Genomic DNA, 16,625 nt, shown 5'->3' with positions numbered 1-16,625 from the left:
AACACCCTTGTCACACGAAGTTGTGTGCATTTAGATGGTTGATCTCTCGAGACCTCAGGTTCTAAACCTGAGGTCTCGAAATCAAATTCGTGGCAAATTACTTCTTTCTCAAAAACTATATATGGCACTTCAGAGGGAGCCGTTTCTCACAATGTTTTATACTACCAACCTCTCCCGATAACTCGTCACCAAGAAAGGTTTATGCCAATAATTATTTTTAGTAATTACCAATAGTGTCCACTGCCTTTAAAATTAAAATAAAAGCAGAACATCCACACGCCATTTACCATAGCGGCAGCTGCTCACGGAACCTCTCAGTTATCGAGTGCCGTCAAGCTTTCACAGCCTATTAAATAACTGTGTCGTTGAAGATGGCTGCTTCATTTTGTTTCAGAAAAACATCTTAAAAGATCGGCAGGTCTGGTGTCCTGGGAAAATCTGTCCCCTGAGATTGTGTCATCTGAGAAATTAACATGGGTTGAAGGAGGTTGATTTAAAAGAGGGCGCACTCAAGCAGAAGAAATTTGCCGTTTTGGGTGACAGAATATCCCGTTTTATCGGCTAATGATGTAGGATACAACAAAGTTTGCCTGAGTTTTGTGACTTCTCTGCGTCAAAATGGACAACTAACTATTATTAATAGCAAGTTTGAAAAAGACAAAATGACCCCAAAATTGGATCACCGGGCTCGTAACAAGTATGTAAGAATACACTGCTAATGAGTACGAGCGCCCTCTCTTGGTATTTAATTTTGTTTGCATGATGAGTTATCCCAATATAAAATAAACGGCATGTTTTGGTGCTGATTATAACTAAGCAATTATGTGTTTGTATTGGGCTCAGTTAGTATCAATAACCAATTATCACCTTACATCTTGCTTTGAAATCAAAATAGAAAGACCTTTGGGCCGAACAACCCAGCCCATGATGGCGTCTCGGAAAGACCCGGGTTATTCTCCCCCGTGAAGTTGCAATCTGCAACCAACCCATACTGTTAAAAGTTTTGTTGTTGTTGCCTAAATTGCCCATTGGTTAAAAGTTTCTCATATCAAGCATACCACATGAGGGCGCTATACATGGTGTCCACTACTTTTACAACTACCTGCTGAGCAGACGACAATTTTGGTAGTCTAGAATCCGCCTCCTCTAAAGCATTCGTTGTATAACGTGCTAGACTGGAAACCGATACCGCAGTCCATGCATGCACGTGTTATTTCATTTATCTCCTCCGGGCGCGCTGCAGTGCAAGTCTGAACTTGTTTGGAATCAACATGTGTCGGCCTCAAAGAAAAACATAAAGTCACTGAGCGAAAAGTCAGCGACTTTTGTTATGTACACGGTGCATTATGCAGCATGCATGAAATGTGAATTGTTCTGGAAGTATCGAAAGATTCAATGTGGTTTTATTTCTACCTCCATGGTTTATTACATAGGTTTTGCAACAACAGTTATTATCCAGAGATGTAGAAGTTAGAACCGCGGAGGGGCCGGAACTTATGGAACATCTTCACGATAATTTGGTAAGTTTTTTAATTAATTAGCATCATGTCAATGCGGGAAGGCAAATGATTAAAACCAGAACTGTTTGATTGAGAGAGTTAACTTTGTCAGGCCTTCAAAGTATTTGAATGTACTAGGTTTGTACTGACAAAGGTAGACTATAATACAGGAACATTCCTAAATTATAAACAACCCAGTAAAAATTCTATTACTCTAGGCCTACACATGGATCTTAATTCTACTTACAAGTTCCCTGGGGCCAATTTCACAGCGCTGCTAAGCACAACAATTTGCTTAGCATGACACTTCTCCCTTGAATTGATAAAAACAGGAATGGCAACCAAATTTCCATGTGATTTTCAGGACAAGCAAACAACAGTGAACACAATAAGAAGCAACATACAACAAATGGAAATTTGGTTGGTAATCCTGTTTTTATCAAGGAAGGAATTTCACGCTAAGCAAATGTTTGTGCTTAGCAGCTCTATGAAATTGGGCACAGGTTCATGCTCATTTAACATGTTTAAGTTTGAGCATAACTCAGCATACAACTTATAAAAATACAAAATAATTACAAGCATGGTCTCCATGGTACAGTAGTTTAACCAATGTATTTGAAAACTTGAACACAAAAGTTGATAAAAATACCTTAACAGGGTCGCACTAAATACCGACAACTCACGACCCCTCACGACAACAATTTTTAAACGCACTTTAACAGAACTTTTGAACACAAGTCAACCGTTAAATATATGCACAAGAGTCGAATGCACGCACCCAAATCACCTTCAAACTGTTGAAAAAATTGTATTTTTAACTGTAAAAAAGGTGTTTTTAGTACAGTAGAACCTAGTTGCGATAACGTAACCCTCCTGCCGACGGCAGAGCCGGAGGGTTACGAAGCAGACGCAACGTGTGCAGGGCAAAATTATTATTATTGGTTTATTAAAAACATCCAAACTTGGCAGCCAGAGGCTGAATTGCGTTTAAAATTACAGAGCATAAGAAAATATATCTATTTTGAAATGGTTAAAAATGTACAATTTCGACAGCTAGTCAGCAGATTTGCTCTATTTTTACCACTTTTGAAAATCATGACACAAATTCTAGAAACACGAACTTGATCCTCAGTGTCTAATGTGTCCTACAATATCACTCAAAACACCATTGAGGAAATAATTTGAAGAAAAGGCACAAAAACTTACCAGATTCCCGAGCGAAAGACCCAGGTTGAAAATTCGAACCTGAGGGGGGCGGAGCTTCGGCTGTTTGTGCACGCCACGGACTCAGCGCTGTGTGTGGGATGCATTCTGTATCCCTGCAACTGTGTAGCCGTAGTCTTGTACACGCGGTGAGAGGCGGAAATCAGAGAAACAGCGTGCCCGCTAACGTTCGATTATAACAAGCGTGTACAGTTTTTGCATAGATCAGAACGTTGGTTGTGTGTGACCGCGCAACATCAATGGTATTGGATCAAGACAACGGCTACACAGTTACCGGGATACACAATGCACCACACGCAGCGCTGAGTCGTTGACCCCGGTGACGTGCACACACGGCCGAAGCTCCGCCCCCCTCAGGTGCCTTTTTTTCAAATTATTTCCTCAATGGTGTTTTGAGTGATATTGTAGGATTCATTAGACATTGAGGATCAAGTTCGTGTTTCTAGAATTTGTGTCATGATTTTCAAAAGTGGTAAAAATGGAGCAAATCTGCTGACTAGCTGTCGAAATTGTACGTTTTTAACCATTTCGCCCTGCACACATTGCGTCTGCCTCGTAACCCTCCGGCTACGCCATCGGCAGGAGGGTTACGTTATCGCAACTAAGTAGGACCAATACTTTTACAATAATTATAGACGATGTGACCTCTGACGTCACACGAAAACCATAACATGATTCGCGCGCATACCGCCGGGCAAAACCTTTGTGTTTTGGCAGCCAGCTAGAAAGTGTACGCAATCTTACTATGACTACGCAACTCAGTGCCCGGCGAAACATGACGTATATAGTGTTTTGTCAACAGAGGGCGGTTTGAATGTAAACATAGGTCACATCGTCCATAGATGGAGGGATCTCAGAGATTTGGTACTAGCCTAGATCATTCCCCCAGTGAGACTGACAGGCCCTCTTGTGGTGATATAGTGTACATGCTCTTCAATTAAATCATAGTTGCCAGTTATTTCAGGCCTGGAATTTCATCGTAAACTTTGAGAGGGCAGCAATTTTCATTTTGCTTAGGTACTTCCATTGGAAAATATTATAGTCATTGGAAAATCTTTAAAGGAATATTTTGAAGGGACACCAATGCCAGGCAAGATAGGAAGCTGTAGCCTCTGAGTTTTTTTCCTAGCCTGTAATGTTAAATTTTACAATATTTATGGGCCTACATCTTCTTGTGAGTTGTGAATTAATTTTTTTGGACTCATCTGGCAGATTGTAATCATACACATTATAGGTTCATTTTATGAATCTGTCATTTAGGTAAGTCAACAGATGACCAATGGTGTACAAGATCATTAAGCTTGTTATGGCAAAACTATTGATTAATTTGTTCCTGCTCTTGAATAAAACCCTGTACAATATTGAAATAGCGCCCCCATCCACAGATTTTGTACAGGTTAGGTACTAAAAACAGTAAAGCAATTTGATACACTTTACATTTAGTACACATTCAAAGTTTTGATATGAACACTTTCATACTTTCAAATCCTTTAAATCTGGATATAACATTTGTTTCTGTCAACAATGTTTGTTTGTTTGTTTGTTTTGGGTGCTAGATTGTTTGGGGTTTCGGCCTGACAGCCGACGACTTGGTCATTTTCGGTGCCGACTTGCCATACTATTCCTTAAGTACACGTTAAAAAGCCTGTGACGCGGCACGGATTTCACGTAAATTCCTAACAAATCGACAGATTAATGAAAACCCAAACACGGAAATCAGTCTATAGCTGCACCATTTCCCAATAAATAGTGTTTGTTTCATGTTTTCCCCCCTTGTGTTGACAATATTCAAGTTTTTCTGGTCGTCTCTGGGTTACATGTTGAGTTATCCATTCCCACATCCCGACATATGTAAAAGTCCGAGTCGATGCCGACTTGCCATACTATTCCTTAAGTACACGTTAAAAAGCCTGTGACGCGGCACAGAACTCGCCATACTATTCCTTAAGTTCACGTTAAAAAGCCTGTGATGCGGCACGGCATTCACGTAAATTCCTAACAAATCTACTGATTAATGAAAACCCAAACACGGAAATCAGTCTGTAGCTGCACCATTTACCAATAAATAGTGTTTGTTTTATGTTCCCCCCCCTTGTGTCGACGATAATATTTAAGTTTTTCTGGTCGTCTCTCGGTTACATGGCGAGTTAATATCCATTCCTACGTCCCGATGTATGTAAAAATCCGAGTCGGTGCCGACTTGCCATACGTTAAAAAGCCTGTGAAGCGGCACAGAATTCACGTAAATTCCGAACAAATCGACAGATTAATGAAAACCCAAACACGGAAATGAGTCTATAGCTGCACCATTTCCCAATAGTTAATGTTTGTTTCATGTTTTCCCCCTTGTGTTGACGATATTTAAGTTTTTCTGGTCATCTGACTTTCGGTTACATGGCGAGTTTTCCAATCCCGATTGTGTAAACTAGCGAGATGCCTTGCTTCGCGCGGCAACTGCTAGAAAGCCCGTCGTATAAAATGCTGCAGATGCAGCGTTGTGTTCGGGGGAGGGTAAGTTTAGAGCACTCAGCAGGGTCACAATATGACAAATCACTGTGGCAAACCACCCATCCTAAGTAAAGACGATTCTTAGTGCTTTTGAAATCTTACACTTGCCCGTTTTTTCCGTTTTGGCATTATTTTGTTGATCCATCTATATTTTCCAGTTTCGAGCGGGTCCCGCTAGTGGTTCTTTCCCAGTCCCGTTAATACCCCATTTCGTTTATTTTGTTCCCGTTCAGTTTATTATTTTCCTGTCCTGTATCGTTTTCAAGTCTCTTTTCCTTTCCCCCTGACCTGATCATATCACTTCATTTTTCCACATTTTTCGTCATTTATTTTGCCTTTCCCCCACTCCCTGTCCCACTCCCAGTCCCACCGTGTGCCCGAGTCCATCTCCCGTCCCATATCTAGCCTGCGCCTCCGTGCCTCCCCCTCCCACGATCCCGTGCGTTGGCATTGTTTTCTGCTTGCCACTGTTTGCTTGCCACTGTTTTCAATTTAAATTTTATAAAATCAAACTTAAACAAAAACTCTCCATGATAGAGGCATCGTCACCTTGTAACATGTATAGCGCCTACCTGTTTGTGACACCCTCAATTTGTATTCAATGGCTTCCCAACTGTCTAATCGCACATCTTAAAAATCTAACAATAGGTAGTCCATCAGTGTGTTTATATTCTTTTTTTGTTCCACCAGCTGAAACCCCTCTGTGTTCGTTTTTACGAACACTTAACCTCTAGTTATTATTTGTTTTTTGTGGGTTAAATTTTTCTTTCAAAAACTCTAACTTATTTTATAGCTTTTTATATTTTTGTTTAGATTCATGGCAAACTAACACCAATGTTTAATATGCAAAGTTTGATTGGCATATTAAAAGCAGTTGAATAAAACAAATCCATTAGGGGCCTACATGGAAATAAATGGATGTTTTATGTTTGTAAGGCCGAGTAAAAATAAAAACATGTTTCATGTCCGGGTTCTTCAAAAAAAGGAGGAAGAGGGGCTTTTTATTGTTTATTTTTTATTTCAAGATGGCCGCCATTCTTTGTTAAAATGTCAATTATCCATTGTTTTTTCTACGGCTGAAATACACAAAACATAAATGAAACAATTTAGTCGAGGCATTCAGACAAGACATTCAGATTGTTTTTGCTGAGATCATTTAAAATAACCCTATTTAAAAAAAAGAAATAAATAATGTGCATAAAAAAATAACATAAAAAAGGAGGCGGCCTGTAAAAAGGAAGCGGGCGGGGACGCGAAACAAGTTTGTTTTTGTACTTGGCCTAATAATTGCTGTCAACATTTTGTACCACAAACCATTCAACAAAGAATTATGAGGTTAATAAAAATAGTACAAAGCATAATAATAAATAATAACCGTATTTATAACGTGCCTTTTGCCAAAGGATACAAAGCGCCAGGTATTATTACTGCAAGGAGTGGGGCGAATTTTGAGATATAAGACCTAATCATTAAGCACCATGTAATGGTTTACAAGGTGCTGTGGCACAATATGCTGCCAATCCAGCCAGGAACACCGGGGCGTACCCCTTCTCTTTTTGATAAGTGCACTGGGTTCTTTTACATGCGTTTACACAACACATGGGACCAACGGCTTTACGTCCCATCCGAAGGACGAAGCAATGGTTATGTGTCTTGCTTAAGGAAACAAGTGTCACGGCTGGGGATTCGAACCCACACTCTGCTGATCAGAAACACCAGAGTTTGAATTCGGTGCTCTTAACCGCTCGGCCACGACACTCCCACCAGATTTATGGCAGTGAATTTATGGCAGTGAATTTATGGCAGTGAGATTTATGGCAGTGAGATTTATGGCAGTGAATTTTAAGAGGCCAATCTTTTTAAAAGTAATTTTACTGGCTGATGTATACAGATGAATCTTCTTCATATGCAATCCTATTAACAGCCTGCCCACACATTTTGTTGTCACAATAGTCGCACTACCCGCCAACGCCGCCTAATCTCATGCGTATGAATGGTTTTCTGCAGTTAGGTACTTGGGAAGCACCTAGTATACAGGGCTTATTAAGACTGGGTGACTAGTTAAGTTTAGTTTACTACTCGCACCTAGTTTACTACTACTTGCGCCACAGATGCGACTTTGACACTAAAGTCGCAACTAATTTTTATTTCCCAAAATGCATTTCAGCATATGTTTGCTGCAGGTGCAAATATAGTAACAAATTGGCTGAAAGGATTGAATTATTGTTTCACTGATGTCTGATTGTGTTTCATAAGTAAATAATGTTGAATGTCGTGAATAGTTGTGAGCAACAATTGGTTCACCAAGCAGGAAGTCGCGACTATTTTTTGTAGTAGTCATGGCGGCCCTGATTAATCGAGTAGTTGAATAACGGTAGTCACGACTCGACTAAGCCAAGGCTTACTGCTTATCATACTCATAGGAAGAAAGGCCATTATCTTGCGAATGTAACCATGGAGGTACATTGTTTTGCATCATTCTCTAAAATGACTGTCTGGGTAAAAGCAACATACACGCAGTAAAATTAGTTGCATCCATCATGATTAGGCCAAACAAAATAAATGTTGTGTTTACGGTAACCCGACCGACCTGAATTTTTTGCGGCCGAATTGCCGACCTCAAAACATTTTTCTAAATATTTTGTGAGTTGGTAAAATTTAAAATGACAACTTATAAACCTTTATATTTTACCACTTTCCAACATGAGGTTTTATTTAAACTTGATGAGTCGAACAAGGTTAGTATCAGCCCTGATACTTCACCCACGACGGCAACGACGGCAATTGCCGTCGTTGCCCCTACCGATTGCCGCAATGCCCTTAAAAAACCCAATTTTTCACGGCAATGATTGCCGTGCCCTTTTCTCATCATTGCCGCCGTGCCCTTCCTCCCGAAACTAAGCCAAAAAGTCCCGATGTCTGTGTAAATTTTTACGCAAAGAAATATACCCAAATTTCACGCACGTAAGGCACAACAGCAGATTTCAGGCCCGTTAGTCGTTGTTCTTTGCGTGCGACAAAAAAATACTCGAAACATCGAACGCTAGAGGGCGTTTCGGAACAGAGCGATAGCGTGAGATTAAACGCCCTCTAGTGGTAAAATTACGCAAACCAACGCTAAACGCCTTGAGACGAAGACTCGACGTGTCTGTGCATGCTGGGATAGTGGTTTTCCCCATGCTTGGAACATGTGATGTACCATCATGTACAGCATAGTCGTCGCGCACCGCATGCATTTATTCTGTCAACATCGTGTCAAAATGGAGCAGTTACGTGGGAATTTTAGCGTCTCTACGAAAAACTACACAACGTGCATGACCAATAGTAGGATTACGTATGAACAAAAATTATTTATTGTGTATTGTAAGTAGTTTATTTTGTTGAGTTAGATGAATGCTTTCTTTTTTCATTGGGTAACAGTTAGAAAATGGAAAAATTGGAAGAACTATTTTTTGCAGGCAACTCGGAGGTTTTTTTTAAACTGCCGTCGTGCCCTTCGCAACTTTTTTTATGATTGCCGTGATGCCCTTCCAAATTTTTGGAAATTGCCTTGGTGCCCTAAATTTTCAAAAAGTCAAGGCAAAACTGCCGTGCCCCTTTAAAGCCGAAGTATCAGGGCTGTAGTATAATGGTAATGGGTTTAAAATATTAACAAATAACTCAAAATTCAAGAACTTAAAAATAAAAATAAAATTACAAAATAAAATTATTTTCCTACCTACCTACCTGGATTTTTTTCGGGCCGTTACTGTAAACACAACATTTATTTTGTTTGGCCTTATCTATTTGCATGTCAATGGTGCATTAAGCTGTCATTTAAGCAAGACTTTAATTGAAGGCAATAATTGATTCCAGTGTCAGGATTATGAAGAGTTTGATGGTTTCTCTTCCACATATCTACCTTATTTCTAATGAGTTACTCACCTTGATATTGATGGTTTTGTTTTCAACTGTCAGTCTAATTATGTTTGCTTAGTTGGAGGCGCGCACTGGCGAGGAGCAAACACATTATCAGTGGTTTATGGGTTAATAAAACAGTCGTTTTGGTCTGCGTCATGACATACTTTGAACAGATTCTGTGGAGAAACCTCAAATTGTATGTTGTCTTCTCAAATCCACAAGGTGGTTGAATAGTTTGTTTTATATGCGACTTAAGATAGGATTCATGGTAGAAACTCTACACAATACCAAAGCTTCAAGATGTAACCATATTAAAACTGTTGTGGATCTTTAGCCATCATCAAAGCTGTGTGATTGAATTGCATTCATCAGGTGTGCGCTTCCTGTGTACAAGGGATCCTCTGATTTATGCCTGTGATAAACCACATAAACTAGATGCCTAACTACTACTACTACTACTAATAAAAATATTAAATTTGTATAAGCCTTTTTTATCACAGTCCGAAGGGACTATCAAAACGCTTCTCTGACATGGTTTGCGGTAACACAATGTATGTGTCGACTTGCCATGTAGATTTGCTCTTTTGAGAACTTGCTTTATATTCTACTATCGCGGAGTAGATTTTCGGAATTCCGGAGACTTCTCAGTTCTGAAAAGAACTGTTCTGCTTATTAACTTCTACCTGGGCAGAAGGTAGCAAATCGGCCAGAACTACTAGCTCTAGTGGATCGAGGGGACTTCTATTCACTATCGCGGAGTTTGTTCTTTATTGGTCTCAACGCTTTGACTATGTATGTAGATTGCATCTGGCCTGAGGCCTGGACAATTTTCATCATCAAATAAGCACTGTACCATATTTGGATGGACAGGTTCACGACCAAACTCTAATTTCATTGTATCGAGAATTAAAGTACTCATTTAACAGTCATGGCTTCTTTCTTCGAAGCAATTTATTACCTTATACTTATTTGTCTGGCGTTTGCCATTATTAGCAGCAACAGTTTCTGCATCTTCGTCCTGAGGAGAGTTAAGTCTATAAATGACGCTCCTAAAATTCTCATGATGTCACTGGCTCTTGCTGACTTACTAACTGGTGTGATTGGTGTCTTACCAATGGTAGGGCTTTCATTGTTCACCGATGCCAACGGCTTGATGAGTTTTAGTTCCCATCCACTCTGCATAATAATAGCAGTGCTGATGAAAAGCTCCTACATCATCAAGTTGTTCTCTCTGCTTGCCCTGAATTTAGATCGCTATGTTGCTGTGACTAAGGCCTTGAGCTACCATACCATCATGACATACAAAATGACACTTACTGCGACCATAATAACATGGGTTTTCTCTCTTTTCACGTCAGCCGTAAATGGCTTTGGTATACAGTGGAAAAATGACGTGGAAAGTTTAAAATTGTGCATTTTCACAGCAACTTTTGACAATCCTGTTTTTTGGATGGAAATATTCTTTCTGGCAGTTGTGCCCTTTTTGGAGACGGTAGTTATTTACATTCGACTTGCAGCACTAGCCCGTCATCATGCTGCCCAGATTGCAGTGATACCACAGGCCGGTATATTGCCCCAGCAAAATGGTGAAGGCAAGAAGAAGCAGGCGGCATTAAAAGCTAGTAAGACATTTGGCATAATGACCTTAGTATTTGCCATGTCTTGGCTTCCTCTTTTTGTCACAAGTGTTTTGGCAAAATGGGACAATAATGAGATGGAATGGTTGAAAAGGTTTTGTTTACTGCTCACATTCTGTAGTGGTTTCTGCAACATAATGGTGTATTTCAAGAGAGAAAAGGAGTTTCTTAAAGCAACCAACGCGATACTGATTCCCAAAGTTGAGTCTTGTCAACAATTTCTGGCACCTGCTATGGCCAGACTGAAGCAGTTCTGTTGCTCCGCTTGTATAAGAGCTCGCAAAGACTCAACACCCATACAGTCAACAATGGATGATACCCCTTGTACAGGATGAAGTTGGCATACAACCTACTACACCACAGAATGAGCAAAGGAATGGGCTTAGGCTTCAAAGTTTACCGGGTAGTGTTGGGGAAGAATTGTCACCACACATAATGGATTCCCCAGTTTAATCTTGAAGGGGACGATACATACGTGCTCTATATAAGACTTCGATATTATTATTATTATATTATTTATAATATATTCTTGCTTTGTACAATCTTATAAGCTACATTTGGGAAAAACTATTAAAGGAACATGTATGTTGCCTTGGACCGGACGAGTTGGTCTTTGAAAAGCATTTGCTATAAAATGCATAATGGTTGGAAAGATGTTTTAAAAGTAGAATACAGTGATCCACACAAATATGCCTCGAAATTGCGTGGTTTTTCTTTAACCTCATCCACTAACACGGTCGGCCGTTTACTGGAGTCAAATTTTTGACCCCAGCCCATAAATGGCCGACCGTGTTAGTTCCCAAAGCAAAGGGAAAACCACGCGTTTTCGAGGCAAATTTGTGTGGATCATTGTATTCTACTTTTAAAACATCTTTCCAACCATTTGCATTTTATAACAGACGATTACAAAATGCTTTTTATACTGCCAACTCGTCCGATCCAAGGCAACATGCCCCTTTAAGGGAGGGTATACCTAAAGTGGTAATTACTAAAAAAATTAATAACCATTCAAATTTACTTGGTACTTGCAGCTATTGTTGACGTATAACATTTTGAGAAACAACTATTCCTCTCAAAGGAATGTGAATTTAGATAAAGGGATTCAAAAACATTTAAAGTCACCTTGAAATAAAATTATTTTTTCTTCAAACATTAGAGTATAATGTTTCTGAACAATAAAATAATTTTTTGAGTATTAGTTTTTAACGATTTATATGTAAAAAAAAAAAAAATTGTGCGGGGGTGACTCCGCCTACCCCTTTTGTGACGTCAATCGAGGCAGACTTTGCCTCGATTGAACATCGAACACACGTACGTGCAAGTACATTCAAGTCCTGTCATGAGTTTGTACGTTTCGAAAAAGTTTTTTTTCTTGTATTTTCCGACAATGTCCACCAGGTGTAATGCTGCTGGATGCAGCAAAACAACTAAAGATGGGTCAGTTTGCAAGTCTTTTCAAGCGCTTGCAAGCGCTGTGCAGCAAACACTTCGAGCTGACGTACACGACACATTTTGACATGAAGAGAAAAGTTTTTTTCTAAAACATGACGCCATCCCAACAATTTTTCCACCTAGTAGGGAAGTCGAAGAAGGTACCTGAAAGACTTGACGAACCTTAAGGAGCATTTGCCTAACGTGAACAAAATCAGGTATTGTTTCAACTTTGAGGGCATGTTTTTATCTTGCGCCAAGCGTCACTATCTTGTGTTGGCACTGCATGAGATTCATCGCACCTCGATTGACGTCGCGAACAGCGCCCTCTCGGGTCTGGCTTATTTTCAAATTTGCAAATAACATGGAAACTAATTTTTTTATACCTTAGTTTAATTGTTTATTCATATTCCACTCATCAAAACACATATTTTAGTGACAAAAGCTTTATTTTGAAAAAAATACCATTTCCAGGTGACTTTAATATGAATGATGTTTCTGCATGAAACGTCAATATTTAATTTGTTGTAGTACTTTCTGAAATTAATTGCTCGGTAGTAAGTTTTATTGCATAAGCCTATAGGATTAAATCAAAATGTAAACCTTGCCTTTCTTTGTAAATAGTAAATTCGGTATGTAGTCTAAAAAAAATTAAGAAAGTAATGAGGTTTTCATGTTTGATAGAGTTTGACCTTTTGCCAGTCAGTTTCTTGAGCGATTTTGTATAAATATTGAATATGATTCGCAACTTCAGCAAAAAGTTAAACATTTAGTACTTATAAATATATGGTTAATGATTATTTGTTTTACAAAAATATTTCGGTGTTTGCGTCAATATTGTTTGTACTATCAATGAGTATTAGGCACTCTTTGAATAATAAGCATGGAGGTGTCTACTCCATGGAGTTGTGGCATAATATTCTTTTCTAAAATCATAGCTAATTCATGGCTTTTCTTTTACAATACCGATTGCAAACACGTTGTTCCAACATTTCCAAATGAATGGGCTGCTGTAGTCTTCGTTATTTTGCTTTTTGAACGAAAAACAACAGGGCCCTTTGAAAACAGTCCTTTAACAATAGGAACTATTGTTAGTGAAATCTAACAGTGGTTCGCTCCTGTAATGGCAAGTGACTTTGTTCTATGGATTACAAAGGTTTTTAAATAACATAACAGGTGTGTATGGCAGGGCTAGAATTTTGAGGAAAAATATACAAGAAGATCCCATGACTTGTATCTCAGATCTTTACTGGACCAGGATTTTATTTACAAGACAGAATCAAAATTAAAAAGAGACTAAAGAAACAAAATGAGAACGCAGTTTTTTTTTCTATACTGTTTTATTGATGATAAGCAGGACTGAAAGATATTGTGAGACTCAACCTCAACTTTTGAACATCATTCTTTTGAGACAAAGATTAGAAGTTGAATTGAAAAAAAAACCCAAAAAACAAGAGGACCTGCAGTTGACCTCTGGTCCAGTGTAAAATTTGAGCCCTGTATGGTTTAGGTTGAAAGAAAATCATGATAACAGTTAGGATTATCGTGGACGAAAGACAGGATTATTGTACTGTATAAAGTTTAGGAAATCACAAAGTGATCATCACAATGAACTTCAGCTATGTTAGATAAATCAGATCAGCTGTGTCTTATAAATGCAGGAAAATATGGTATACGCTGCGATATTTATTTTAGCTAACTGCACATACTTGTGTGATGAAAAATGACTGGACCATTTTGCAAAATAGAGTTAAAAAGTGTCGACCATTCATTTTTATGTTTTCTGTTAAAATGACCACTTAAAACACAGGGTGACATGAATAGCCTAGATGGAATTTTTTTCAAGGACACATGAGTGGTTGTGAGGGCTCATAATATTTCCAAATGTTCTTTTGGAGCAGCAGTTGCCAATACTAGTCAAGTGGTGGCGCTGTTTGTGTTGTATACTATCCAGGAAGCCACAGTTGCCTTGACTAAAGTCTTAACTTTGTACAAGGGATTAAAATTACAGATTTTATTTAAAAATACAAATTTGAACTAAACCTATATTGTTTACTAGTCTGGCTGGCGAAAAAAAGCTTAAAGGAAACTATGGGGAAACAAATCCCTGTTTACAGTTTTACCTGATGAAAATATGAATCACAGCCTTGAAGTGTTCAGTCAAATTTTCATGTCTATCTAATTGTTTTGATTGATATTATGATTATGTATTGCTTTAGTTTTTGGACAGTTCATTGGCTCTTCTGGGCTACTGTAAAAGCAGGCCTGGATCTTTGAGAGGGCAAGGCCATTTTCATTTTGAAAGGGCACTTCCGTTAGAAAATCTTGTAGTCTATGGGGAACTTTTGAAGGGGCACCAAGGCCAAGACCAGGGCAACAGAGACCGTGGCCTTTGTGAAATTCCAGGCCTGTAAAAACTATCAATTTTCGGATATTTATCTCTGAAATGCACCCTCTCCTACTCCTTTCATTATGATGAAGTACTTTTGTAACCTTACCCGAAGCTAATGTAATAAATCATCCAGTCAGGTTGAATGTGCTTTTTTGGCGGACATTAATGTTCTTACCACGTTGTGTCGGGTTCTTGTATATATTCCCTGAAATGGTTTTGGAACATAAACATACACGTATGCTTTAGATAACCCTTACATTTTCAACACTTTTTTTTCAACAAACTGGTAGCATTCCATGCAATGTTTTCCAACTTGCCTTAAGCTTGAAACTCATTGTAAAGATCCTTTGTGCTGTTTCTTTCTTCATGGTTACATTTATGATTGAAACAAAATTATTGATGATTTGAGAAAGGAGTAAAACAATATCACGTAAATAATTTTTGTCTCAGGAGGCAAAATTAATTTAGCAATTTAGCATGTATTTACCTGTGCTTCCGCAATTTAGCATGTATTTACCTGTGCTTGCTGATATTAACCGACTGTCCTGATAACTTCGCTTTTTAACTTTTTGTTTTCAAAAACTTAAAGACTTATGAAGCTGAAACTTGTACAGATAAATTATCTTACATCATAGAGCAAACTTACATACATCTTCAGGGCTGTATGCTTCGTTTTTGAAAGGGCAAGGGCACTAAGGCATTTTCTCTTTGGCAAAGGGCACCCTATGAGGAAATTGTAAATTTCTACTGGAGCATTTCAAGGGCACCAAGGCAATGGCAAGGGGCAACGGAGGCAATCGCCTCCGTTGCCTACGTGAAGTATCAGGCCTGCATCTTCTTTACAGGGAGTTGGGATTCATGTCATGGCAAAAAAACTTAATCTACAAAAGGTATCAAAACCCTTTAGAATTATGAGTTTGAACGGTTTCCTTCATGGTCCTGAACATGGACAAGTGGCAGCACAAGTATTCTTGTGTTCATCTGAACATGATCTGAATCAGTTACCTTTATGACAGCTACAAGAATTGATTTACTCCCTCAGGACAATCTCTAGGTTAGTTCTTGACTTGATTACAGACTGCCTTCTGATATTCTGTTGTTTATTTGTCCATGCTGCATATAGGTTCCAGTGATGGGGGAGTGCAACCTGAGTGCTGAGGCATGCCTTTCTGAATTCCAAGCCATCCGGATCTCTGGACCCCAGGGGCTAAATTCTTGTTAAGGATCAGAGATCCATCTGCTGGGTCATTGTAAACAAGCCATCATAATACACTGTACTTCCTAGAAGTCTCTTGAGGTATTTGCTTTCTTTGATTGGCCGATTGATTATTTTAAATGATAATTGTATGCATAAGCTATTCATATTCATCGAATTTGCTTTCCTTTTTTGTGTCAATAATTTGTTTTCAGAGATGTCTGGTCTAGATCGCTAGTCTAAGAGGTGAGACTACTCTAGAATTTCAATATAAGTTGTGGGTGTGAATCCCACTTGAGTAACACAAATTATATTTCTTTAACAGAACTCAGAAATGTACTGAGTATACAGTGCTCACACCATGCTCACACACATCTTTGGAATGAAAACTGAAGTTAGCAATTTGTTTGTAACGGCCAAATATAATTATTTTAACTTACAAGTGGGTTAGCTGTTTCTTCTATGCCTTTCACCCGTGACCTCAGAATTGCAGACCAGGGTCTTGCATGAGGATTGGGTTTCCCCTGTGTTAGGTTTCCTCCCACTTCCAAAATCAAGATTTCTTCATCTTCTCTACACATCTTTCTGCCCTACAGAGTCAAAGTGCTTGTGGTATTTCAGGGTACCTTGATTTAATTAAACTATAAAGGCAGTTTTGTTTGGAATGGCTGACCATTTGATCAGCAATGATTAATGGGCCTATAGGCCCAAGTACTTGTGAATCCTTCAATTAATTGGCAATTTACCAGCACATTTGAAGAGACTGCATATTACAATTGACTGTCTGAGTGCTACACATATAGACCATGGAGGAAGAAAATTAGACTAAACCATCAATC

General features: G+C 38.8%; 1 long non-coding RNA gene across 1 annotated transcript in view; it reads left to right on the top strand.

Annotated features, from left to right (window-relative positions):
* The first annotated feature begins 1,243 nt into the window (after nt 1–1,243).
* LOC117292149 overlaps nt 1,244–16,625 on the top strand; it is a 46,552-nt gene continuing 31,170 nt past the window's right edge. The window contains exons 1-2 of the long non-coding RNA XR_004519262.1: nt 1,244–1,520; nt 15,715–15,888. This is a non-coding gene — a long non-coding RNA (uncharacterized LOC117292149). The remainder of the gene's footprint in view (nt 1,521–15,714; nt 15,889–16,625) is intronic.

The sequence above is a fragment of the Asterias rubens genome, chromosome 7 (assembly GCF_902459465.1).
Source record: "Asterias rubens chromosome 7, eAstRub1.3, whole genome shotgun sequence".
NCBI lineage: Eukaryota > Metazoa > Echinodermata > Asteroidea > Forcipulatida > Asteriidae > Asterias > Asterias rubens.
This window is presented reverse-complemented; position numbering and strand designations above follow the sequence as displayed.